Here is a 27460-nt window from a genome sequence, read left to right as displayed (position 1 = left end):
CTTTCAAGCCTGATAACTGAATAATCCTCAGGAATTATTTATATTATTAATATTTATTAATGGCTAATTATAACACAACTGAATCAATATTATTATTAATGATTTTTGCATGTGCAAAGGGTTTTTGAGCTAAGATCCTAGAAACCTAGTAAAGGACAAACTTCTGACTGTGAACAACATCCACAGCTGGTGGGGGCCACTCACTGTAAGTGTCTGTGATGCTATCAGCCAAGCCTTAGGGAGGTGAGGAAGCTCTACTAGGATGAAGGCTTGTTTAAAGACAGCTGGATGCAATCCAACTAAGGGTAGCTGTTTCCCTATAACTGAGAGGCAAGGAAGCAGAGTCCAGGAACAGTCCAAGCTTGAGCAGCATCTCCAGCTTCATCTTCCTTCCGTGGAAGTGAGCAGTGGTGTGAACATCAAGGCCAAGTGTGATCCGACGGGAGGGCGGAGGGAGAAGGTGGGATGAGGAGGCCCTGATGAGCCTCAGAGAACACGGAAGTGGGAAAAACACACGTGGAGAGAAAGGACACCAGTTAAAACCCCAGTATTACAGGTATGGCAAGGGTGGTGGGGCCACAGACTGCTACCTTCTGGTGTGGAATGTGCTTAAATTAGCTGAAAGAAAGCGTGACCTCACTTAGAATTTACACTCCCCTTCAGCCTACGTGTGTAGCTCCAATTACAGCAGACATTTTCCATTTCTGATCAAAAACAAGAAAACAAAGAAATCCCATGTGCTAAAACACAATGGCTACATCTCATCATAGCTATAAGTCTACAGCAGGGTGCAGTGTAGACGGATGTCACCTACCTTGTGCCCTAAACCATCTCCTCCTCATGACAAAGTCACATTCCCCACACAGCCTTCAGGAAAAACTGGTTTTAATTGTATGAAGGTTCTTTTATAAAATGGGGATATAAATGACTTGACTATAACAGAGAGCCACAGGAAATGACTCTGAGAGAGCAAAATGCACAGGGAGGTACTGCCACTAGAATAGGGATGATGGCTAGAATAACGCTCAGAGGCAAGAAAGCGCGGGGACAAGTGGGGAAGCATGATATGACATACTTTTAAGTGAGTCTAAAAGGCCGCTGTAAAAGGAAGGAGAGTAGTCTTTGAAGCATTTTTGTGTCATCCAGGAAATGTTCCCAGGGGGAGCAATGGAACAAGCCAGAATCACAGAGTCATATTAATGAAGCAACTTTAATAAGGCCATGTTGTTCATGTGTACTGAAATCATTTCTTGTTTAAACATGGGAGGGGATAGATAACAACAAAGTATGTTATATGTATGTATGAAAATGCCTTAATGACACCCAATATTCTGTACAATCAATATGCACTAAGAAAAAAGAGAATACAACTGCTATTTTAAAAAATGTGTATAGAAGAGATGTGTTATACACTGATGGAAAATTCAGCTTAATGCTGATAATAAAGGTGATAATTAATATCATAGGAAGGAAAGGTCTTATTAACATCCTAATCATGGCTATGTGTTAACGAAAAGAAGCTGTAGCTTTTCTAGAAGACCTCACTGAGACATAAGTCAGGTATACACCAACAGGAGTACTTGTAGTGACAGAAGCAGTGATAGCTGGCACAGTGTTAGAAACCTTAACAGATACGCAAAGTACGGATATTGTACTTTGTGCCAGAGATTGTTCTGAGTGCTTTCTATATATTCACTCATTCAATCCTCCCAATACTTCTATAAGAAAGCTGTAAACATTCTGAATCAACTCTGTACATCTATTAGCCACGACAGTGTAACTAAAGACATTCATGAAAGAACTTCCAGATCTGCTGCAGAAAGTGGCAGGCATAAGTGTGTTTCAAGTGAGGGAGAGTATTCTGAGGGAGGCTAATGACAATGTATCTTTTATCATAATACATTTCTAACATTTAAACATTTCACTATATTTGATCATACTTCTTAGGTACTATTAGCTCTACTTTCAAAAATGTGATTTTACTGAAGGTTAGAAAGGTTATGATACTTATCTCAGGTCACAAAGTTAATATCAGAGCAATAATTTGAACCAGGCAGGTTGGTTCCCAATTTTGAGCTTTTAGCTCAGTACTATACTATCTCTTCATAAATAAATATACTTCAAGGCTTAATGTGTAAAGTACTACATTCAGATTATAACATGAACCCTAAAATATATAAGGCAAATGGGAGAGAAAAGGGTTCATGAGGGGGACATGTGTGCTCACACGCGACCAGGGGAGCTGCACAGGACAGAGACAGGTGGTACAGGGCAGCCATGCCCATAAAAATGCAGTGTAAACAACACACCTGGATTTAAGTTTTCGAATGGTTACATTAAAAAAGAAAGGGGTAAAATTAGTAACTTTTTAATGAATTATATATAAAATATTTTAACGTGCAGTCAAAATACAAACTAACGCTATTTCTTTTTTTTTTCCACACGAAGACACTGACATCTGACACGTGCTTTACACCTCCGGCGAATCTCAGTTTGAACAGACACACCGGGCCACAGTGCCGCACAGCGCCAGTGCCGGGATCGAGAAAGGCCGAAGAGCAAATACTTTCGGCAAAGGGAAAGCAAGAGCAGAGGCACGCAGGTAAAGGGGAGCAAACTACAAAATCACGGGCTGTGTACGTGGAGAGAGGACTGACAGCCCGGGCTACATAGGAGGTTGGGGCAGCACGAAGATGCTTGGCAAAACAGAGAAACCAAAGGCTCTTGTGGCCAGCAACATCTTCTAAGCTGAACACCAGTAAGATGATTCTGGCAGTACCTAAAGAATGACTCAGGAAAGAGAGATGACGGAACACAAGATCACGATGGTCTCAACTAGGACAGTGACAGTGGAGACGAGGAGAGGGAACAGTGTACTCACTGCAAGTGGTGACTGATAGGGCATGTGACTTGGGTAGCAGGAGGAGGTGGTGGTGGTAGAGGAAAAGAAATGGAAGCGCGAAAGAAGGGAATCAATATGACACTGGGATTTTAAACCTGGAAGGACGGAGGGACACTACCCCAGCTACGTACCACCCACCCACCAGAGCAGCCAGGCCCCTCAGGGGACATTCAGGTTTCCCTCCCCGGTGAGATTCCACAGCAGTGTGTGTGTTCTGGAGGGGCAGGAACGGTGGAGGGGGCGGGTAGGAAGAAATGGCTACAAAGTTAACAGACAAGCTAGGGGGCAGATGAACATGATTTATTTATTTCATTTATTAGAAATGCTGAGGAAGAAGCTTCAGCAGACTTGCATTATAACTTGAGCACCTGGACTCACAACTGTGCCCAGTATAACTATAATCCAAGAATGTGAAGAGATAAAGATAGAGCAAAAGGAAAAGGAAAAAACAACACTTTTTGGTATTCTAGATGACTATTACTTTATTTACTGGATTCAAAATATACAACAAAAACTCTCTATTCTTAGAATAAGTCCTTAAAAATTAAATCCCACATCAAGCCCAGAGTGGTGGCACATGTCTGTGATCCCAGCACCCTGGGAAGCTGAAGCAAGAGGATCACATATTTGAGCCCAGCCTGGGAAATGTAGCAAAACTCTGTGTGCCAAAAAAAAAAGTAGGAGAGGGGTGGCAGTGGCGAGAAGGGTGCTGGGGGTGTAGTTCAGGGCGAGGACCCTGGGTTCAATCTCTAGTACTGAAAAATCCCACAACAAATATTTGTAAAGAAAATACAAACAGCTAATACTGTGTATATTTCAACGCAATTTCTCAAAATCTATTTTACTGATGAACCTGAAACACTTAAAACATTAAGGAAATATTGTTTTGTACTTTGACTAAAATAGTCAGATTTTTACTAGCTACAGTATAATTACATATAAATATTATAACCCAGAGATATATTGTGTACTGTTCATCAAAAATTAAAAATGATGCGAGAAATGTTTATCAAATTGTTTGATATCAAACATGATAGAACAAATTATGTGATAGTTTTAAAATCTGAAATACCAAGAAAAATAAATATGATTTTCAATGTAACAGTAAAAAAAATCTAAAGTAGAAAGGATATTTGATATAAAACCTGCATTTTATTAAATTGAAAATTTAGTTTAAAGGAGTTACATGATTTTAAGCCTGAGCTTTTTATTCAAACCTTCTGTTTCGATTACTTTTTACAAACTTAAATCTGCTGATGGCTTGCATATTTCCAATAAATACAACAGCATGAGATTCCATACTAGCAAGACACCTGCTAGCATCTTTTATTCATGTACGTGTTCCCTGTGCAAAGCAATTATATTATTTCAAATATTTTAAAATGTTTTCTATTACTGCCTAACATAACTGGTTACCTCACAAATCATCACTTTCCTTTTGTACTCTCTCTGTCTAAATCTATGAGCAAAAAACTTATCTGTGGTGTTGTGTATAGAAGTCAGGAATAGCTTGCAAGTAATCCCAGTCTGGTTTACTTGCATTTGATTGCAGACTGGAGAACACAGCTTCCTATCAAATGGAAGAGAGAGGTATTCAGATACAGATTTTGTTCCTTATCCTTGATCCAGCTTGTTGGCACTGGTTCCCAATGTTACAAATTTGGAGAGGGAAGCAAGTGTCAAGAGCCGGTTGTTACAGCTCTGCAAATGCCGCAGCAATCACTGGTCTCTCATGGAGGGTTGATTAGCACACGGACAACTCTAGTCTCTTCAGCCTCTCATTTTCAAGGGGAGCATAAAGGTACAGAGAGGGCAGGGTGTTTGAGAGATGGTGAGAGAAACAGCAATGCACAGTTAGTTGAGTCTTTATGTTTTGAAAGACAGCTGTTTAGGTACAACCTGTAGTTGAAGCCGACAAACCTGAAAGATAACGAATTTTGTATACTGGTTCTAGGTCAACATAATATGGGTATTTTTGTCATTTGTTTCTCGTACAACTATGTGAAAGGAAAAAAGAGGTCAGTTTTGAAGATTAAAGATGAAATGTTAAGACACTGAAATAATGACCCTAAAGTACAATAAAATTTTAAATTCATCTGAAACTGTTCATTGACATATGAATCAAGTGAAGGGAGACTGATAGTGAAGCTATTCAATGTATCAAAATTTGAAATTTACATGATATAAAGTATTAACTGTAGTAACTGACTGTTAATATCTTATTATTTACTTCATTCTCATCTGACTTTTCTCTGCGATGTTGACTACTTAACAAAAATATATGTTTAATTCCAACTTGACTGACATTCATCTCAAAGCACACATCTCACACAAAGCATTATCACAGAGACATAGGACTTCAGACCACTATTGTTTTATGACTAAAAAATGAGTGACTTAAGACAAAAAGCTCAACATCTTTAAACTTCATTTCTATTCATTCCCTAATAAATACCATCTGTTGTGTACTTTAGGGATATAATACCCGTCAAAAACTCCATCGTATTATGAGAACCAGCACCAAGTTGATCTGAAATGCATATTTGAACAGATGTGTTTAAATTACATCTCCGTCTATCCACATGCATAAATTCAGCACAAGCGTGTGTTGATTTAAAATGCATAAAAAAAGGGATTTGGAGATGCATCAAAAGTGAACAGCACCTCAACGGATCAAGGCTCACATTACGAAAGGTCATTACTAAAAATAAAGTTTGCATTTATTAAGGGTTGCACCAGGGGGCTGTTCATGGGAACTGACTTAATGTTTGCTGCACAAAATCAGCCACTGAAGCTATACTAATTTTTTACATCTCTTCCATGTAAGACATTAAAACTGTCATGCATGGACAGAAAAAAATGGGATACTAGATATCAAAGTAGAGAAAATTATATGGTGTGCCTACTGACTGACACTGGTTTTTTATGGAGTAGTCCTCTGTTTCAATCATATTTTGTTTATCTTTTTAAAAATTACACCTGTGATTTATACAGGCATAATATCATTTATACACACACACACACACACACACACACACATACATCTAAGAGTTAAAAGTAATCAAATCCTTTTGGAACTATGAAGTTCACCAATGTTTAGCAACCCCCCCGCCCCCTCCCCCGACAAAAATATGGACATAAACACATCAGACCTGTAAATGTTCTCTGTATTTTCTAAGGTGCTAATTCCTCTCCTGGATTTTCACTATCAGTAAAAGTTATTGGTGAGCTGTTGAGTTGTGATGATCTTCCCATTCTCTATTAGGTTAATGGTACCAAACAAGAAAACTAAATGCTTAGTGAAAGCCAATTATCTTCAACATATTAATTTTCTAACACTGATATAATACACGTACACAATTCATGCAAATAAAATTAAAACTTCTGCTTCTGAAAACTCAGCTATCAACTGAGAAGCTGAATGTGAAAGTACATATATAATAATAATTCCTGGGTAGTGCTATTACATAAACTACTGCTAGATACACCAGATAATATTTTCTTTAACCATAGATATGGAAAGTAAGGTTCAAATATAAAACTGAGGAAAAGCTTTTTACACTGACCAATTTTCCAGGTGAAACTTTATGGTACCATATATTAAGACAGTTTTAAGAAAAGAAGAGATGGTCATGTCAAAAGGAATTTTGGATTTGTTCACAATGGAGATCTCTGAAATGCAAGAGAGAAATCAACTTTTGCAGAGGATAGAGAGTCTCTTAAGATATAGACTTACAGTTCATCTTACTGGTAGCTTCAGAAAATTCTCCAAAGCTTGAATTAATTAACTAAGGAATAGTAATAAAACTACAGTAATATCATTGTGAGAAAAAAATTTTTGTTAAACTTACAAATATCTTCTAAATTTATGTACTGCGCTATTATTCTGTCCCCTTGTGCTCCCAGTCCCAGCCACGCATTCTCACTTTCTGCCTACAAAATGTATCACACAGATTCCAATCTCACACATTGGAATCCAGACTCCCCTTCCTCTATCCCCATGCTCTCCGGGCTGTAGGCGTTCAAACGCTGACTCTCTCCTTACTGTTCCTCTAAGTCTCCCCGACAGAGCTAACCTCCACTCTACTGCGACCTCAAAGAACTTTCTTCTGGGAAATCTTCCTGGAATTTAGACTACATTCAGTGCCTTTCCCAAAGTGTCAAATTTTCTGTATTTTCTTCTATTATTATACTTGCTTGTTATTTGTATATTTTTCCTGTAGGGTTGTTAAATTCTTTGAGGACAGAGGCCATGTCTGTCTGGCACACCACAACTTTTCCAAGATCCAGAGTTCAGTGCCTGGCACAAAACAGGTACTTAATGCATACTAATGAGTCAAGGAAAGACCTATTAATTCCCTTTCTAAAGAAGAAAAATCAAATCCCATAAATAATATTTGAGACCTGATTTTACTTTTCATCTGGAATAGGTAAAATTAAATATTTATGCAGCACAATTAAAGATATTCTAAGATAAAGCTAAATTACACAATAATCTTTCAAAGCAAGTAGCAAAAAAGGCAGAATCATTGGAGAATGAATCTGGTTGAATCAGACTCTATCAAGAGATGAACTGTACAATACAGTAAGTGCTAGTTACACGTGGCTATTTAAATTAAAATAAATGAAAAGCAAATAAAATTAAGGACTTCTCAGTTGTAGCAGCCTTTCACATGTTCAGTAGCCAACTAGCAATATACAGCTAGTTGCTGCCATGTCCCACAGCACAGATACAAAATATTTCTACTCTTGGGCAACGTTCTATTGGATAGCACTGTTCTAGTGAGTTCAGATTCTGTGATAGAACTTAAAAACAAACACTGCCACAATCTCATATCTGAACTCACTCTCTTCATTTTATAAAATGGTGATAACCTACTGATCATGTGACTATGAGGATGAAAGAAAATAATGTTTAAAAATACTTAGCTCAGTGTCTAATACCTAACAGGTGATCAAATCAGCCTCCTTTCCATTACTCTTGTAATGTAAAGGTACTTTGCTCTTAGTACCTCTATTACAACTCCCCTTCTTGTAATACTACTATATTTCATCAGTGCTAAAAACAGTAGTTTTCAAAAGGAAAGGGCTTGAGTGGTAATCAAGATGTGGGGTTCTTGGCCTACCACTTCCTGACTTTTCAACCAAAGCAGCTTCAGATGTAATTGTTATGCACTGGAGTTCCTCTTCAGATATTTATCTCCCATTAAAGGTCTATTGAGTAAAGCCAAGCAAACTCCCAAAAGCCAATCTCATAGGAAACATTTCTTCAGCTTTTATGAATGGCAAGCATAAAGGCCTATCATAATCTGACTCCTTTGGTCTTTTCTACTATCAACCACTTTTCGATGTTCTACACACAGTTGAGGACACTGGGGCTAACAATAGCAGTCAACTCAAAAACAAAACAAATGATTTTGAGTGGTTTCCCTTGGCTTTGATGAACTGTCAGATGTTACTAATACTGCTAAATTGTTATCTGTGCAGTCAATGCCAACACTGAAATGAGTGAGAATTAGCTTGTATAAAGAGTGTGTATGCAACAACTACAGACAAGATTTTCAAAGAAGTTGAGCAAACATTAATGTATTACAACCTGAAGTGGAATCTGCTGTTTGTTATAAGTACTCTGTGTAACACCAAAACATTTAAGTGCACATATTTATAAGCATGTGAAATATGTCTATGGTATCATGCATCAAGTATTCTGGATATTACAAATTTGAATGTTATATACTATTGAGTTAAAAGGGGATTTCATTCTCATGAAGTCAACCTTTCCTAATTTCTGTGGATTTTCACCATCAACATAAGGTGACTACTTGAACCTGAACTTGAACTTGTCCTGCCACACTGATGTTTGATGGTTTAGTAGTGATAAACTTCCACTGTGTTTTTTTTTTTTTTAACTTTATGGTCAACACTAAAATTTTTCTCAGACAACAACTGCCAAAAGCGTCTATTATCAAACACTTGCAAATTAGCTTTTGCTATTGACTGGATAATGTTTTTTAAAGAATTCAATTTGAAATTACAGAGGAAAATTTTACTCTTATGCAAAATGTGTTCTATAGTAATGTCATTTTAACAACTAATGTCTGAATCACAAATAATGTTAAGCCTCATTATATATTTTTTTACTGTGTTAAATTTGAAGCAATAAGCATACTCTCCATTCCTACAAAAAATTTCGAGTGATATATTTTCTAAGCTCAGACTATGCTCCCAACAGCATTTTTCAGACCTTAATTCAAGTACAAAAAAAAAAAAATCCATTATTTAAAATCTATTTAACTGTGCCATGGAGAAGAACTTACATGTAACTTTCAATTGGGAGTGATCTGATAAAAGACAAGTGTATGGAAAAAAATCTAGTAGAATTTTATAGATACCCTCCAAGTGATATACTGATACCACTATTTGGCAGTGCATATCTGTGAAAAGACACTTTTGAAGTGAAATACGTTAAGCCTCATGACCTATCAGCACAGACAAATTAATATCAACACTTGATTTCAATGAAAGGGAATACTAAACTTTGAACCCCAATAAGTGAATGCTATGCTAAATAAAGCAGTTGCATTTTTCTTACCAGTAGGCCTATAATTGAGAAATTGCATCACATAAATATATTTTGAATTTCATCAATATAACTTTGTAGAAATGTGTTTTCCTTCTTGTATACATATGTGCATATAAAAGATATATGCATGTCTAGGTCTTTACCAAAAAGCTATTCAGGATCATTGCAGATAATTCTATAGTCATTCTGAATAGCTTAAAATATAGGTAAAGGTACAATTTTCCTCTCATATATGAGTTATGCTAAAAAAAAATCTATGGCTATTAAATAATTTTTGAAACAGTAAAGGAATACAGCAGTGTGTAGGAAATTCACAGAAGGTTACTAGGCTAGATGTGCCTTGTTTCAATGTGTGTCCATTATCCATTTAAATAATTCTATAAATTATTCTACAATCCTAATGAGTACTAAACACTTCCAATCTCTAACCATGGGACTCAGAATCTTGCTTGTTGAGAAATTAGCTCTTGAGGCAATATTTAAATACATGTTCTCACAACTGCCTGAGAGTACTGTAGATAGAGAGAGATACCAAAATAAAATCCATACTGAATCTCAAGCACAAATACCAACACACACAAACATTAACAAACTATTTCAATATAAACAGTCCTTAATGTGCCATTTCAATTTTGTTCTATTTCATTTAAATGAGCTCCAGTCAAAGATATTATCTCTTCATATGTGATGTGTAACAATCCATCATACTGTAAATTTTATAGATTAAAAGATTTAAAAAGTAATTGAGTTCACAATTCACAAATAAGATTCTTAAGATGAATTTTTGTACCCTTATGGCCTCATTTCTTTTTTAGATAGGGAAAATGTCATATGTGAATTGTTCATATTTGATTTCTTTGTATTTATCAAGTCGAACCAAAATTGGTTACTTAAAAAAATAACAGTAACAAGAATAATTTGCTGAGATTAGGTTATCCATTTTTTTGCTTGGATGAACGAACAGCTATACTAAACTAACCGTACATTCACAGGAACAAGTCTTTTATGTGTTGAACTTGTAGGCAGTTTGTGTTGGCCTGATAACAAAACAGATGTTTTCCTTAGTGATTTGGCTGGCTTTATTAGGTACAGACCACTCTTGGTGTCAAGCTACATGTGTGCTTTAAAAAACTGTATTCATCGCTGTAAAATAAAACCTGTGAGAGTAGCTCATCTATGACCTGCTTTAACTGGCCACTTACTTGCAATTAAACAGGTGTAATTCCAAACATTGATTTTTATTTAATGAACATTTGTCTTTAAAAAAATCCTTAAAGATGATTGAGTCACTAGTGATAAGACAATGATGGCTCAAAGGTAAAGTTGGACCTCATAAATAAATGTGATGAGTCTAACGAGTGGTCACAGAGATAACACTGGCTCTGTAACTAAGAAGATGCAAACCATCTGGCAACACCAGAATTTTGTCTTCATCCGCCTCCCTCAGTGTAGTATGGCTTAATTTCAGTATCTCCCAGATTGAGGAGCACACTGGCTACTACTGTACTATTGTCTGTTTGTAGGCTTTTACTAGCTGTGCTCTGGACCTCCTCCTTCTAGAACTTGTGATGACTTTGTTCCTGTCCTTGCTTCTTTATGTTGTCACACTGTTCTCTGCAATTCAGGCTGTCTTCCCTTACACTTTAGCACTTCTAGTAATCAAGCGCTCTTACAACTGCCCTTGTCATTCCCAGTGGTTCTTCCTTGCAAATAAGGAACAAATCAGCTCCATGTATCTTGCCCAGCTCCTCTATCTCCTTTCTCTAACTGGTTCCAAATAGTTTCCTTTCCAGACTTCTGCAAGAAGAGACCACAGTTGCTGCCTTTGCTTCCTCACTATTAACATTCTAGTAAACCCCCTGTGTCTTGGCTTCTGCCCCAACCTACTGATGATATTCTGATCTCATCACTGGCAAACACAAATGTTATTCTATGCCCTAATTCTAGCTGACCTCTGTACTACATTTGATGCTATCTATTAAACACATTCCTTAACTGTTCACTTGACAAATCTATACTTTGCACCTCTGACAGGCTGGGCAGACTGTGGTGACTGCCTTCATAGAGCTCAGAGTCTATGAGTTTACTGAGTGGTGGGGCATATACAGCAGGGAATCTGACCCAGCTAGGCAGGCAGGGCAGGTAAAGAAAATGACTACATTGGCACCACCTTTTGCAACATTTTTTCCTTAGCTTGGGTTTCACAGTGATTTAGAACCATTCCAAAGGCTTCCTTCCTTAGGTTCTCCAAGCAGGTACTTCTGAAGTCTATGTTCAATGTCCAATCATCTCTTATTTCTCCCTAATGTTTGGGGTATCATTTTTTGGTTTCTGGTCCCCCATGTTGGAAACCTTGAGTCAACTTTAACTCATCTGTTCCATTCTTCATAGTTAGTCGAGCATTAGTTTAAAAAGAAATATTCCAACAGGTCTGCTATGTTTTCCCTTTTTGCTGCCAGCCCTGATCTCATCAGTGGACATTATCACATTGCTCTCATCATCTCATCCTGCTGGGGAAATACTGTAACAGCTTATTTATTTACTATCACATGTGCAAAAACACACAGGGAAAACTTCTAAGTCCCTGAAAATCTGAGCTGTTTATAGTTACCTAACCTGATCATTCACTACTTCCCAAATGTATTCCCTTCTGAAACCCAACCAGTTTGCCAAGTGGAAAAAGAGCATGCTATGTTGGTCACTCAATGGTTGACACTGGTGATCTCTTCACTTGGACTACATCTTTCTCTTCTTCCTAGCCAAATGTAAGATGTAGTAAATCTAAAAAGATGCTCTTCAACATAAACCATTTATAAACATGTATTAAGTGGGCCTGGCACGAATGGCTTAGAAGAGTTAAAAAAAAAGTTACTTATCTTTCAAAACAAATCTATTAGGACAGGTACTATAATCTGTTTCATTTGGAGATTTAAAAACAGAATGGTTAAGTAACTTGTTAAGGAAAATTGGACACCGTTCCCCTCTTCTGAGTACTTTTGGAGTAAAAAATGGAAGGGGAAATAGCTAAGTCTTCCTGCCTATAGCTCCTTTCAATACTAATTCAAAGCCCATAGGGACCAAAGAGCACTATCCTACACAGAAACCAAAATAGCCACCCCAGCGGATGGTGCTAGGATTTAGATTCTAGAACTCCTGGGAACTGGAATTTCTGTCATCTCAGTCTATGGTATTTTGCTATGGCAGGCTGACTAGATTGATAAACACATTAGCTGAATGCCCTGAAGATCAAATGAGATAATCTCTATATAGTTTTAAGATAATTGGTTGGCACAAAGCAAACTTTTAAATGCTAAGTAGTGTTCCACCACTCCCAGGCCAGAGGAAGGGGTTTCCGGGCCGTCATTCTACTGCTCCCAGCCAAGAAGAAGGGGCTTCAGGTCTGCTGTTCCACTGCTCCCAGCCCAGAGGTAGGGGCTTTCGGTCTGCCATTCCCCTGCTCCCAGCCAAGAGGAAGGGGCTTCCAGGGCACCTTTCCACTGCTCTCAGCCCAGAAGAGGTGAGCCGTGCAGGTGCCAACAGCCCCCCCCCCCCCCATCAAAATGAGAAGACAAGTAAACAAGTCTCAAAACCAGACTGCCAGATCACCTACAGCAACCCCAAAGGGAAATGAGATGGAACATTCTGATACTCAACCACCTGGACTCCCTGAACTGGCAACAAAAGAGGATCTGGGAAAAATGAAATCAGAAATAATTTCTCAGACAACAGCAGAGATTGGGCCCATAGTGCAAGACATGATTAATAAATCTAGAGAGGACACAGATAAAAAAATAGAGGAGCTGAGGAACAAACCATAAAACGGATACAAACAGATTTCCAGGAGATTAAAAACTCCATCGAAAGTCTATGCAGCAGAATGAACCAATGTGAGGACAGAATTTCAGATATAGAAGATAAGACTGCAATTAGTGATCAGGAAAAGAAAAATTGCTTCAAAATTGTAAGGGACAACGAGAAATCAATCCAGCAGCTGCTAGACGATGCAAAGAAGAAAAACATAAAACTGATCGGAGTCAATGAAGAAACAGGAGACAGTGCAGATGACATAAAAAAGCTGTTCAGAGAAGTGATGGCAGAAAACTTCCCAAACAGGGGAAAAGAATGTGACATACAGATAAGTGAGGCATGCAGGACTCCAACTACCCTTGATCCAAAAAAATCTACACATAGGCATATAATTGTTAAGATTCCAGAAACCCAACAGAAGAACAAAGTTCTATACGCAGTTAGAGAAAAGAAACAAATCACATACAAAGGAAAGCCCGTCGGAATCACAGCAGACTTCTCAACACAAACCCTCAAGGCAAGAAGAGCTTGGAGTGACATATTCCAAGCCCTAAAGGAAAACAGCCTCCAACCCAGATTGATGTACCCTGCAAAACTATCTTTCAAAATTGACGGAGAAATAAGATGCTTTCATGACAAAGAGCACCTTAGGAACTTCATGAATACCAAACCAGCCCTCCAAAAAATTTTAGATAATATCCTAGGAACAGACAATAAGGATCACAACCCCAGGAAGCACAGCAGAATGAATCCACTGGGCATGACAAGAAATTAAATGTAAAGGGGGAGAATCCAACAAAAAGAAAACGTCGAGACAATAAGTCAATACGTATCAGTTATAACCATCAATGTTAATGGTCTCAATTCACCAATCAAAAGAAATACACTGGCAGAATGCGTCAAGAAGCAAAATCCAACAATATGCTGCATATAAGAAACACACTTAATTAAAAAACAAACTCATAGATTGAAAGTTACAGGGTGGAAAACAATACTCCATGCGACAGGAACCCCCCAAAAAGCAGGAGTAGCTAGTCTCTTCTCAGATGAAGTGGATTTCAAACCAACACTGATTAAGAGAGATAAAGAAGGACACTAAATCCTTGTAAAGGGAATAATCCAACAGGAAGAGATGACAATCATAAACACATATGCAGCAAACACTAGTGTGCCCAACTATATAAAACAAATACTAACGAACATGAAAAGTCATATATGCACTAATACAATAGTACTGGGGGACCTCAATACCACACTTTCACAAATAGATCAACTAGACAAAAAATAAGTAATGAAATACTAGAACTCAATCGAACTCTTGAACAAATGAACTTAACAGATGTTTACAGAGTCTTCCACCCCACAAAATCAGAATACACATTCTTCTCAGCTGCACACAGGTTGTTCTCCAAAACAGACCACATACTCACTCACAGAACATGTTTAAGTAAGTACAAAGGAAATGAAGTTATCCCCTGTATATTATCAGACCATAGTGCGATGAAATTGGAGATCCATAGCAAAAGAAACGGCAAAAATTTCATAAACACATGGAAACTGAACAACATACTTCTGAATAACCAATGGGTCACAGAGGAAATTAATGAAGAAATCAGACAGTTCCTTCAATTAAATAACAATGACAATACAATGTATCAGAATCTATGGGACACAATGAAAGCAGTCTTACAAGGGAAATTCACAGCAGTGAATCCTCATATTAGGAAAAGAGTGAACCCAATTAAACAATCTGATGCTGAACCTCAAGCTTCTAGAAAAAGAAGAGCAGGACAAACCCAAAGCTCATACAAGGGAGGAAATTATAAAGATCAGAGCAGAAATCAATTCAATGGAGACTAAGAGAACAATATAAAAAATTAATAAAGCCAAGAGTTGGTTCTTCAAAAGAATAAACAAAATCTTCATCTGTTGTTCCTCAAAGGTCTAATATCTTGAATCTATAAAGAACTTAAAAAAATCAGACCTCCCAAATTTAAAGACCCAATCTGAAAATGGGCATCTGAAATGAACAGACATTTCAGACAAAGAAGTAGAAATAGCAAAGAAACATATGAAAAAATGTTCAATGTCACTGGTCATTGGAGAAATGCAAATGAAAACAATGCTGAGATTCCACCTCACTCCAGAAACAATGGCTGCTATCATGAAATCAACCAATAACAAATGCTGGCATGGCTGTGGGGAAAGAGGAACACTGCTTCACTGCTGGTGGGAGTGTAGATTCGTGCAACCACTGTGGAAATCAGTATGGAGATACCTCAAAGAATTAGGACTGGAAGTCCCATTTGACCCAGCTATCTCCCTGCTGGGTATCTTCCCTAAAGAATTAAAAGAATCATACCACAGTGATATATGTGTACCCATGTTCACAGCAGCACAATTTTTAATAGGTAAAACTTGGAAGCAGCCCAAATGCCCATCAACTGGAGACTGCAGAAAGAAAAAGTGTTTTTTTTTTTATAAAATGGAGTACCACTCAGCCATAAAAAATGAGAAATTAGAGACATTTACAGCTAAGTGGATGCACATTGAGGCGATACTCTTAAGTGAAATAAAAAGGACACACATGTGTAAATACAGAATAGTTTCTCTAGTGTGAGATACTGAAAGGGTAAATAAGGACTAAAAGGTATAAAAGATAATGTGAACTAGGAAGAAAAGGGGCAAAGGGGGAAGGGGAAGTGAGAGGGGTAGGGGAAAGGAAAGAAGGGAACAGTATAAATATGAAAATGAAAATGAAAAAATGGAAACAAAGTCTTTGTAAATAGGGAGGGATGGAGGCTTTGAAGGGAGGGCAAGGGAAGGGGGAAAAATAAGAACCAAGAGAGATTATGTAAAGGTGCAAATTTCCAATGATGAATGTCATTATACTGTATACCTAAAATGTACCAATAAACTTTAAAAAAATGCTAAGTAGTATTATTGCTGGAACTGTGGGAAGCGTGTTAGGAAAAAAAGTGACTACTTAGGAAGTTCTTTCAATAGCCCAGAAAAGATATTTTATTGACAGCTCCCAGGGCTTCCATTGATCACAGTGACTCCATAGTGCCTAGATGACCCTATTATCCCAGCTCCTTCACATTCCCTAGTACCTGGGCCCACGTGCTGCATTCTTGGATTCTGACAGTACCCAAGTTTGTATGTTTAGTCCAAACTTACTTCTTCTTCTCTGATTGTACTTAGGAGCCTGGGCCTAGTGAGTTTCATCTTAGACTCCAGGGCCAAAGCCTTTGGCTGATTTTTTAGGCTCTTCTCCTTTTGATTCTGTGTTCTAGAACAGATCTAAGTTTCCAGATCTGTCACTAACATGACTCTTACCTCATAGATCACTGGGATCTACTTTAGTGTGCTGAAAAGGGGACCAACAGCCTCTTAGGCAAGAACGATGGAGAAACTGGGTAGTATGTCCCTCCTGAGGGAGCCCTCAACATGCTGCCGACAACAGGTTTGGTAGTTGGAGAATTTTATTTGGAAGAGGAAGAAAAGGAGTTGATAAGGCTAATGTGAATATGCAGGAATGGACTAAACAGGAAACAGACTGATGAACAGCAAAGAGGGCTCAATGGAGATTAAATAAAATGACTTTGGTAAGGTTTCAGCCAGGTGGTGGAAGTAGTTGGTGGTGCCATGGCTAGAGTACTCCTGGCTTCACATATAAAGGGACACCAAAGTTGGTGTCAAAGGCATTGGCAAAAACAGAGGACCATGGGGTCTGGGCAGGCAGAAGCCAGAAGATTAGAGAATTAAGAAAGGTCAAGTGATGGGAGTTCACACCAAGGATGAACAGGAAAGAGAGGGCTGAAGCTTGCTAAGTTCTTGAGATCCTCTGGCAGCCAATCATTATCTTAAGTGGAAAAAATACTCTATAAATTAATGTCTAATACATAAAAATAGCCAAACAACCTCAAGTGTCTGGGAAGAAAACAATTTCCTCTGATAACATCTTACTTAAGACTGCACATGTGCCTGCTTTCATACACAGGCACTCTCCGTTTTCCTTCAAATGAACTCCTGGAAAATGCATTATAAGTCTGGTTTTTCTCAGTAGAATATATAAAAACACTGATTCTTACCCTCCTGATTGTGACTCAGCATTAAGTAAATTATGATAAGACCAAAATATATCATAAAGCAAAGATGCAATAATAAACCCACATAACCATTTAAAATAGTGAAGTGTGATTCAAGTTATTGGAATGATGGAATTTTAGAACAAAGGTGAACTTCAGTTTAATCTCATCTTCTTATTCAAAATATGGGGCTAAAATTGAAACTAAAGAGATTAAAATAATCTTTCCAATTCTACAACAACAAAAGCTATTTCTTGCCTCCCAATCAAATGCTTTACAGCCTATTTCAAATGAATCCCACCAAATGAAGAGAGCTGCTATGTGTTTTGAACATATAAGGACATAGCGTGTGTATGTATATGTGCATGTGTGTGTATATATATGGTGTATTCACAGAGTGCCTATAAAACAGAAAAATATAAAACACACTCATAGATTTGTATGACATAACAGAATATATTAGCTGCAACAATGTTATACATATATATTTAAAAACTTTAATTTGCTTCTGTGTTCTTTACCTTGGGAGAAGGAAAAAAACAGCTACACTCTTTACATGATAATCAGAAATGAAAACAATTTAAGTGTTAAATTATGAGGGATGACTAAGCAAAGAAAGGAAGTCAACTCAATAGTAAACAACAGCAACTAAACAAAAGTAACTACCTGGACAAAGCTGAATCAAAGAAATGTGCATTCAAAACAATGATCAGAGAAAGAAATACAAATTAATAGGCATTCAATTGGAAATTCAGAGAATATAAACAGTTGAAATTTGTTCATGCCTATAACCATAAATCAATAAAAAGCAAGCAGGTGAATGAGTAAGTTTGACTTGAAGCTCTTTGGCTTGACAAATTTCTTTGCAGCCAGATATAGGAGCAGAGACTTATAACACCACTCTGTTCCCTGTTTCAAAGAGTATTACTAGAGAACCTAAACACTTCAGAAACGACTTAAAAACTTTTGTTTCTAGGGCCAAGAAAAGAAATTGTTTGGATTTTTTTTTTAACCTTCATTTCACTGCTCATTACCTTCCTATCCCCAAATAAACCAAAATCTATGTCCTTCCAAATGGGAAAAGAAGTCAGAAGGGATGACCTGAAAGCTCTCGAGAAAGAAAATTAGGGATCTCCATCCACATTTGTTGATATGAAAGCAAACTTTTGAAAATTGGTTTCAGTAAATTGTGTCTTGTATAATAGATCACCTCTCTATCTTTTCCCCTCTCCAAAATTCTCTTTGGTTTTTGGACTATAAAAATGGGCTAAAATAGTATCTTTTAGTAGTATAACTAACAATCAAACCCAGTGTTTTTCTTTTTAGACATACCTTTAACTGTAAGCTTTTTGCATATGTTTTCAGTTTTTCTCAAAGGTTTAGATTTGCTCTATTGTTTTGCTTAATTATATATTTAAACAAGTTTTGAAGAAATGCAAAGGTGGATGAATATCCCTATATATTTTTTTCTTGTAGAACTTTCAGGCCATCTTTCTGACTTCCTGTTCCATTTGGAAGCACGTAAGATTGACTTAAGTTATATCAGAAAAGGCTATCTTTTCAAGTCTGGGGATCCATCCTGAAATGGCAACAGAATACATCTTTATTTCAGGTATTGTTCAGGTAATACAATATCACATTTTACTCAACATTTTATCAGAAACAGTGGTGAGAAATGGCAGATGACTGCCTGAAGGACTGGTTCCTCTGGATGGGCTAAATTTATTCTTGAACTTGGTCCTGCTGTAAAGACCTTTGTCTTGGATTTTTTTCCTGAACTTTGACTTGGCAGCCTCACCTACAATGACGAAGAAAAGAAAACAGCTCCCACGGGGCCAGGGATGAGGACATGGTGTGTTGCAGGTGGAATTTTTTTCCAGTCTCAGTCCTAGGAATAGCTATCTGGGTTGTTGAACTCAGACATTTTAAATCCTGCAGATGGTCTAAGTCATGTAACTGATAATACTCCCCAACTTTACACTGGCTTCCAAAGATTTTGTGGTCAGATATGCAGGCCTGTCGAATAAATATACAAGACGAGAGGACATGTATTTTTGATAATAACCTTAACACTAGAATTATCTTATTTTTCCAAAAGTAATTTTCCTCCTGTCTCTTGATTTCAACTGCAGCTTTTAAAATCCTGTATCTCACCCATGTCTCTCGAAAATCCCTCAATTTCTGAGTGCACATTTAAATAAGTAAATTCTGTTATGTCAAGATTGCACTGCCTCATGTTATCCATTGAACTGTTCTATACTTTGTCTCAGGAAAGAAAACTGCTTCTAATGTTTACACTTTTTATTGACTCGTCTCTAAAATTAATGCTTATTTCATCATGGGAAAGTATAACTTAGCAGATACAAATATAAGACCAGATATATTTCTTAGTTAAAATACGACTGCCAAATCTGTTGTTATTTTATTATATCCATCACATATTTATTTATAAATTCATAAAAAAGGAAATGTCATGCATTAAAATTCATGAAACTTTCTTCAATTCAGGCCAGTTTTTCCTCACGTAAGGACATTTTGTAAACCAAAGAAAAACTATAACTTTTTCTATATCATGCCATGTAACTAATGCACCCCATTAAAGCAAATAAGAATAAAGACAATGAGATCAGGAGGTATTTGCCCTCCCTTATGCCATGGAAAGCTAAATGGATATGATCTATGGTAAAAAAAAAAACCAAAACACTCTGCCATTGCTTATTGTTTCTATTCTCAGTAAAAATTTGGACTGTTCTGACATAAATGAAAACCAAATTGGAAAATAAAAACCAGGAACAACTTTAGCACATATTCTTTAGAAAACAAAATTTTAGTCTTAGTAAAAGGAACCATCTAGATCTGAGAACAAATAATTTGAATAACTTGGAGACTTTCTAAATTATGAAAGGAAAGCAGTAAGGTACAGTTTTGACAGGACAGTGGGAAAAGAAAATCACTTGTATTTTAATGTATTTGAAGGACTTGAGCACCTGGCTTTCTATACTAGAAGCTCATTTACCAAAAAGGACACAAAGACAATTCATATCAAAACCCCGACCCAAGGTTTCCTGAGACTCAGAGCCAGGTACTAATAGTAGAGTGTAAGGTTAGAGTCATCTTGGATCACTTTCCTGAGTGGTTCCTTCCTCACAGCACTTTGTCCTTACATTAAGGATCTATAATTTGACCACTTATTTGGGCTTCCCATCACCTCAGCTAAGTAAATGTAAGCTAGTATCCAAGGGGAACAAGCTTCCATGTCTGTGCATACATTTTTAACTAAAAATCAACTGCTACTACTGATGCTCAAAGGCTAATGGTAGGAAAAAACAAATTATGAACTGAGAAACATTTATCTTCAAACTTTAAAAAACAAAACTCACATTAAAGAAACTGCTAGTATTTTCCCTCAGGGTTGCAACCATAGATCACTCTTCCAACCAGAATTTAACCTGAGTGATCTAATCAAATGGTAATGAGGTTGATTAATGTGGAAGCTATGTAATGCCTGCCCTGCCCTTGCCCAAAACAGAGTGGACAGGTAAGTGTTCTCTATGAAAATCAGGAAGTGCTACACAATATAGGTGTGGATTATGAAACAGTGAACCACAGTGTATTTACAGAGCACCTAGCACACTGGCAGTTTGGGCAGGCATATGGCTGGATGACCAGGGGCAGACATAAGCAGTCGGGAGGAGCTGAAGTCTGAGCACACCCCAAGAGCCCTGGAGCCTGAGAGCTGGAGGCCACAGTGGGCAGCACGAAGGAGATGAGACCTGGCCTCATCCCCAGACTCTGCCACACAAACGCAGTAGAGTTCACTGGTAATGGTTTGCAGGTAAGCCAGCTGACTCAAACCAGTGTCAGGTCTAAGTATGAGTCAAACTCTCTGGACAACTTAAATCAACAGTTCCAAATCAGTCAACCTGCCACTTAGCTGAGGCCCCGCCACACTCTATTGTTGGGAATTAACTGAAACTGATTACATGTCCCAGAGCTCTGGGCAGCAGCCAATCTGTGACAGTCTCAAAGATAATTCAACCCCTGCAAATAACTAGGCATGAGCCTGTAGAACAACTTGGGACAAATGTTATTTCTAAACTAACAGTAGGATGAGACAATGTTTGACACTATCTGAAGACTAGAGAGCTAATTCAGATTTTAAATGCAACTGAACTTCATGCCTGGGGACCTGGCAAAGAGGAGGAAGTGCTGGGAATCACTACCATTCCTCAGCCCAGTCGCCCTTCTGACATGTGTGAATCCATTATCAAAACATACAGCTTCTGCTCAGGGACCACAGCTGATACAATTTCTTTCTGAACAGAAGTATCTTGCTGTATTAGTCCCTTTCCTGTGGCTGGAACAATGCAACTGAGACTGAATACTTTGTAAAGAGGTTTATTTGGTTCGTGATTTTGGCTACTAGAAGGCCAAACAGCATGACCCCAGCATCCTGGCCAGGGACGCCTGGCTGTGTTACATGTGGCAGAAAGGGAGAGACCACATGGTGAGATGGGGGCAGGTGAGATTCAAGGGTAAGGCTGCTCTTTTCATGGCAATTCACTCCTGCAGGACTAGCCTGCTCCTGGCAAGAACTACACTAATTTCTGCTGGACCAAGTGCCACCAATGACCTAACCACTTGCCCCTAGGCCCCCTATCTCTCTTAACCCCAGTCAGGGCTTTCCCACTGACCTATATCCCCACCCTTTTACCTTTGATTTTGAGACAAGGTCTTGCTATGTTGTCAAGAGAAACTAGAACTTGCAATCTTCCTGCCTCAGCCTCCCAGAACGCTAGGATTATAGGTATGCACCACCAAGTCTGGCTGGCCTCACTTTTTGAAGATTCCACCACCTCTTCTTCACTCCCACACCAGAAACCAAGCTTGCAACACATGAGCATTCAGGGAACACTCACACTGGATTCAAACCCCAGTGCCTGCACACTGGCCCTCCAGTGCTCCTGACCCACGATTCTGTTATCGCTTCCTTTGTTTTAGGACATAAAAGACTCTATCCAAACACAAATTATGTTTAAGAAAGATATGCACTCAGGTCCGGTGGGAACGACATGATACACTAGGCAGCAGTGGTAAGGCCCGGGAGTCTCCCAGGAGGGCAAAGGCTGGCAGGAGGAGAGGCTAAAGTGTGGGAGGGCTGGTTCTGTCAGGGTCTGGCTTATGGCATGGGGTGCTGTCTTGGGGAAATAAAGGAATGAGGTCTTGTTGACAGAAATGGTGATAAAAACTCTGGTTCTAAAGGAAAAATTTCAACTCTGACAACCCACTCATCATCTTGTGTGTGTGTGGTACTGGGGGCTGAACCCAGAGTCTTCACACTGAACTACACCCCCAGCCCTTTATGAAATTTTTTGTTCTAAGACAAGCTCTTGCTAAGTCAGAGTTGCCCAGGCTGGGCTCAGACTTAAGATCTTTCTGCCTCAGCCTTCTAGAGGGCTAGGATTATAGGTTAGTGCCACCACACCTAGCTAGCATCATTCTCACATTCTTAGCGGACCTTAATTAATATGGAACTGTGACACAGTCTCCCCGTTCCTTCAATCGTCTGGTGAGTTCTACCCCAAATGATACTTTCAGCTTAAGGGCATATTTTATAAAAACTTGTAGAAAGAAAACTGGACAATACTTTCAGTGTGTTTTTCTTCTTCCATACGGATTTTTGGTGCATTTTTTAGTAAATGGGCCATAAGCATTATCTTTTATCTAATCTTAATGAAAGTTTTGTCTTTATCTTTTAGGTATTGTTCTTAGCTGTGTTCTGCATTGTAGTTGTTAGGTTTACTATCATCATTATTATTAGAAGAAAAAGCTAGAGCTATCACTTAATGAGCACATACCATGTTCAGTGCTAAGCACATCTTAATACATATTATCTCATTTAATTCTTATAAGAACCTTAAAGAAAGGTTATTATCCTCATTCTACAGACAATACAATGAAAGTAACAGAGGCGAAGTAACTTAGTCAATATCACAAAGATAGGCGGGACCTAATCCTGCTTTATCAGATCCGGTACCTATGCTCTCAATTAATAGGCTAAATTCCCTAACATCGATGTTATGATTTTGATTTCTCTTATACAGAAGTTGTTGCCTGCAAGAAAACTCAGACAGCACCTCACTTTCTCACCTCCCTACTGAGGGTCTGGCTTCCTCAGATACTCGCTTTAGCATTTTTTGTTGGCTCTTTGTTTTTATTAACATAGCAGTACATGTGACTCTTACATTTCCTTTCTGTCAAAAACAGCAAAAAGCAGTTGAACATATGGGGCAGTCTTTAACATAACTAAGCAGCCTGTATTTCTATATGATACTCTAATCCTAACTCTTTATGGTAGCTGGGTAATGCAGAGGAAAATCAGAGGCTGGCCTGACCACTGAAAATACAGGAAAGAGAAGAAAACATATTAACTTCTCTGGGCTTCAGATGACAATTTAGGAAGATAGTGTGTGACGTCTAAGCTGCCTTCAAATTCTACACGTTCATGATTATGTCAGTTAGACTGGCACAAATATGTATCTCTTCCTAAGTTTTTTTTCTTTTCTGAAGAGAATATTGAAGGAAAAAGAAAAAAAAATGTTTCTAATCGAGTTACCACCACAGCTTCTCAATCTTGTTAGAATCATTCAGGATGCCGATGAGACTGATTGTAGAGGAGCAGAAATAAAATATTTATAGAGTAAAGAAGGGGGAAAAAGAGAAATTGGTCACCATGTAAACACAAGACTCTGAAAAATGGAAAAATGCAGCTAGAAGTCATTATTTTTTAGAAGTCATTTTTAAGATTCTTTCTTCAGTGCTATTTGAAACGTCAGTTAAGTGGCCATACTGTTATTTAGCATCTCCTAGTGGCCTGGTGGCATATGCAACATTTTGAAGGGTAAGCTTAAATAGGTTCAGATTTTATCCACCACTGTATGGATGTTTACTATGTACATCAAGTTAAGAAAAAAATTTTAAATCACTGTAATGCACAATGTTCGAGACAGTACCATACATTTAATCACTCACACCAGCAGAATCACAGGATACTGTGACAACTGAGTGAACTCCTAAAGCTCCTGGCAAAATCACATTTAAATTTCACACACCCAAAACACCAGTATTTACGCTTTATAGTCTCCAGTCTATTTTTCAACGCAAAACAACACTCCATGAGGAACTCTCATTCTACACAACAGCACCTGACGCAGCAGTAGGAAGAACACACCAGGGGTCTTAATTAGAGAAAAATGCAATGCATTTGCAGTATTGTAACAAATGGGCACCTGTAGAAATAATTGGTCTTAAAACTAAGTCAGACAAAGAAAAGAAAAGAAGTCAATAGCCAGGACAATAGAAACCAATTAATGAAACACACAGATACAGTCCGAACAAACAGGCAGTAGGACAGATGATAGGGCAAAGGAGGCCAACCACTGCTGGCCAGCACCGCCTTTCTGTCACTAAGAAAACAAGCCTACTTAATATGAGGCTATCACTTCAATTAAATACAGTAAGTAACCACTGCAGAAGTGTACAGGTCATTTACACTTCAAGAGTCACTCCCTGCCTTCAGAAGAAAGACTCAACCACAATAAATAACAAATAGTAATGATCGGAAATAAAAAAATAATATATTTCTGTTGTTCAATTTTTGGTCAATAAAGGTTTGCTTAGATCTAAAAGTTAATTTTACCAAAAGCAACTAATGTCATAGCTAGCCTATAGGAATATACTAGCTTAATGCAAGCTAGTAGGCAATCCTTCCATTTTATATCTAAATATAATTTCTATTACATAGGCAGAAGCTTAGCCAATATATGATATAAAGGAATTTCATTTTTTACAAGAGTATTTTACAGTAAGGCCATATGAAATGAACAGACAGCGGCAAAAATAGCAACATTACATATTCATACCTTAAGAATCAACTTTTGTTGTTAGCCCTTTGTTTTAGCTAAATTAGCACTGGATTTGTTGATCTGTAATCAGTTTTTATTTTTTGCAGCATTTTTATGGCAAGCAAGCAAGAAGAAAAGAAAAGAAAGGAAAAACAACTAAGATCTTGTCTACAAACACACCAGTATGGATTAAACAGAGCTTGGCTGCATTGACTTGACTAAATTATTAGATTTTTATCCTTTGACTTGATATTACTTCTAGAAAAATAGTTGCAGATGCTATGTCAGCTATCTAAATAAGGAGTGGTATTAATCCACACCTCGGTAGTGGGGTGACTATTCCAACCATTTCTTTACCGGAAGGTGTAAATTCATACTGCTCTTTCTGTGCGTACCACACACTGCCCTGGCTGACCCAAAGGAGCCTCCTGTTTGCTCCCCTGCTGCAATCAATTTATGGCCTCAAGCATGGAGCTTGATAGCCCTTCCAGTTCTATATTAGTTTTGGTAGCATTTGATATTATTCTGATTCATATAAATGTCAAGTTCCTATTGGTAACTTGACCTAAGAGTGTTGGTAACCTCAGTTTACACCCTTTAAAATATTGTAGAGATGGAAGGATTAAATTAAACTTTGTATTACTTTAAATTAAGCACTAAGAGGGGAGATGAAGAACAGGGGTTTTTTGCACTAAATAATATCAATGGTTTGTGAAGGTTGATAATTTAAGAAACATAAAATAGCTTGGAAGAACAAGCTACCTGACAATAATAGTAATGAAATCACTGTCTTTTTGTGAGGAATTAGACAAGCTGGAGTTAGCTTGGTAATAGAAAATTCTCTTTTCTGCAGAACATCATCATTTTGTCTTAAGTATGGTGCACATGGTTGTGAGGCTGCTGACAGCAGCTGCAGGTCCTGAGCCACACCCAGAGAGGGTCATTCCCTGCCTATTTCCCAGCCTCTAAGTATTTAAGAGTGATGATCCTACATCACCTCCAAATCTGAATTACATCATGTCTTGAAAGCACAGATGATTTAATAGGGAAAAAAGAAAGAAACGAAGTTAGCAGAATTGTTGAAAACAGAAAAAATTACAAAACAAATTACTTTTAAAAAACTCAAAAAGTATATGTTTTGCCAATGATATTAAAAAATTGAATCACAATAAAAATTATGGAAAAGTATATAAATAATCATTATTGAACAGTTGAATTAAAAATATATTCTATAAGGAATTCAATGCTTCGACTTCCTTATGTGATCAAACAAAAAATTTGTTTGAAATAAGGGAAAAGAAATTTGTTTACTTCTTTAAATGCCACTAACAAGAAACCACTAATTTCACTCAAAAGCCTTATAAGAAAAAAATCCTCTTAAGAATTTAAGATATATGAAATAAAAGAAAAGGCAAAGCTTGTCAGTAATCCAACACAAGTCAGAGGAAACAGGTTGGAAACAAGTCTGTACAGACAAATAAAAGACAAATTTGATTTTCCTCTCCCATTTCTTCTATTCCAACATGAATCTATCCAGTACATTGGGCTGCATGTCTGGTACTGGAGAGGGGAGCAAAGAATATACATCAAGACTTGAACTTGTGTTTTAGTCTCATCTGAGAGAAGCAGCAAGGGGAAAAATGTGCCCTGGGTGGCAGAGAACCACAAGGAAGGACTCACCAGGAGGCTGAGCCAACTGTTACACACATACATGTTCAAACACGGACTCGGGCACAAGGAAAAATGAAGGTACAATTTCTATTTGATACTAAAAAAAAACCTAGCAGTTAAATTTATGTCTTTCACCAAATTTATTTTCTGATAATCAGTCAAAATAGACAACTAATAATCTGCCAAGATACTGGCTTTTCTTGCAGCCAAGTATGGCTATCTTCTAATCAATAACACATGTGTGGATGTGGTATGTGTAATTTCAAAGATCTTTTCACTTCTTCTGCTCTTTCTACTTCTTGGAGGATGGAATACAGATTTGACAGGTGGATTTTAAGCAGTCATTGAGGGCCTTTAGATCAAAATTTCTGCTAAGGACATCTGAGCAACAAGACAGAATCCTGAATCCTTGATACTGTGGACCACGCCAACAGAATTGTTTAAATGTGAGACAGTAATATATATCTTGTTTGAGACATTATTTTAGACAGTAATATATATC

General features: G+C 37.7%; 1 protein-coding gene and 1 long non-coding RNA gene across 9 annotated transcripts in view; one reads left to right on the top strand and one right to left on the bottom strand.

The window, feature by feature from the left end:
- Positions 1–27460, bottom strand: part of Cdkal1 (CDKAL1 threonylcarbamoyladenosine tRNA methylthiotransferase) — a 627362-nt gene that overhangs the window by 163613 nt on the left and 436289 nt on the right. The window lies entirely within an intron of this gene.
- LOC147826225 (uncharacterized) lies at positions 4516–26489 on the top strand. The gene is made up of 3 exons (XR_015439109.1): positions 4516–4703; positions 18860–19006; positions 25395–26489. It is a non-coding gene; the product is annotated as an uncharacterized LOC147826225 (long non-coding RNA).

This window comes from Heterocephalus glaber, unplaced genomic scaffold (assembly GCF_053883595.1).
Source record: "Heterocephalus glaber isolate CG9 unplaced genomic scaffold, H.glaber_assembly_v1.0 deba00001472, whole genome shotgun sequence".
Classification (NCBI taxonomy): domain Eukaryota; kingdom Metazoa; phylum Chordata; class Mammalia; order Rodentia; family Bathyergidae; genus Heterocephalus; species Heterocephalus glaber.
The sequence above is the reverse complement of the archived record's forward strand: the minus strand, read 5'-3'. Positions and strand labels throughout refer to the sequence as shown.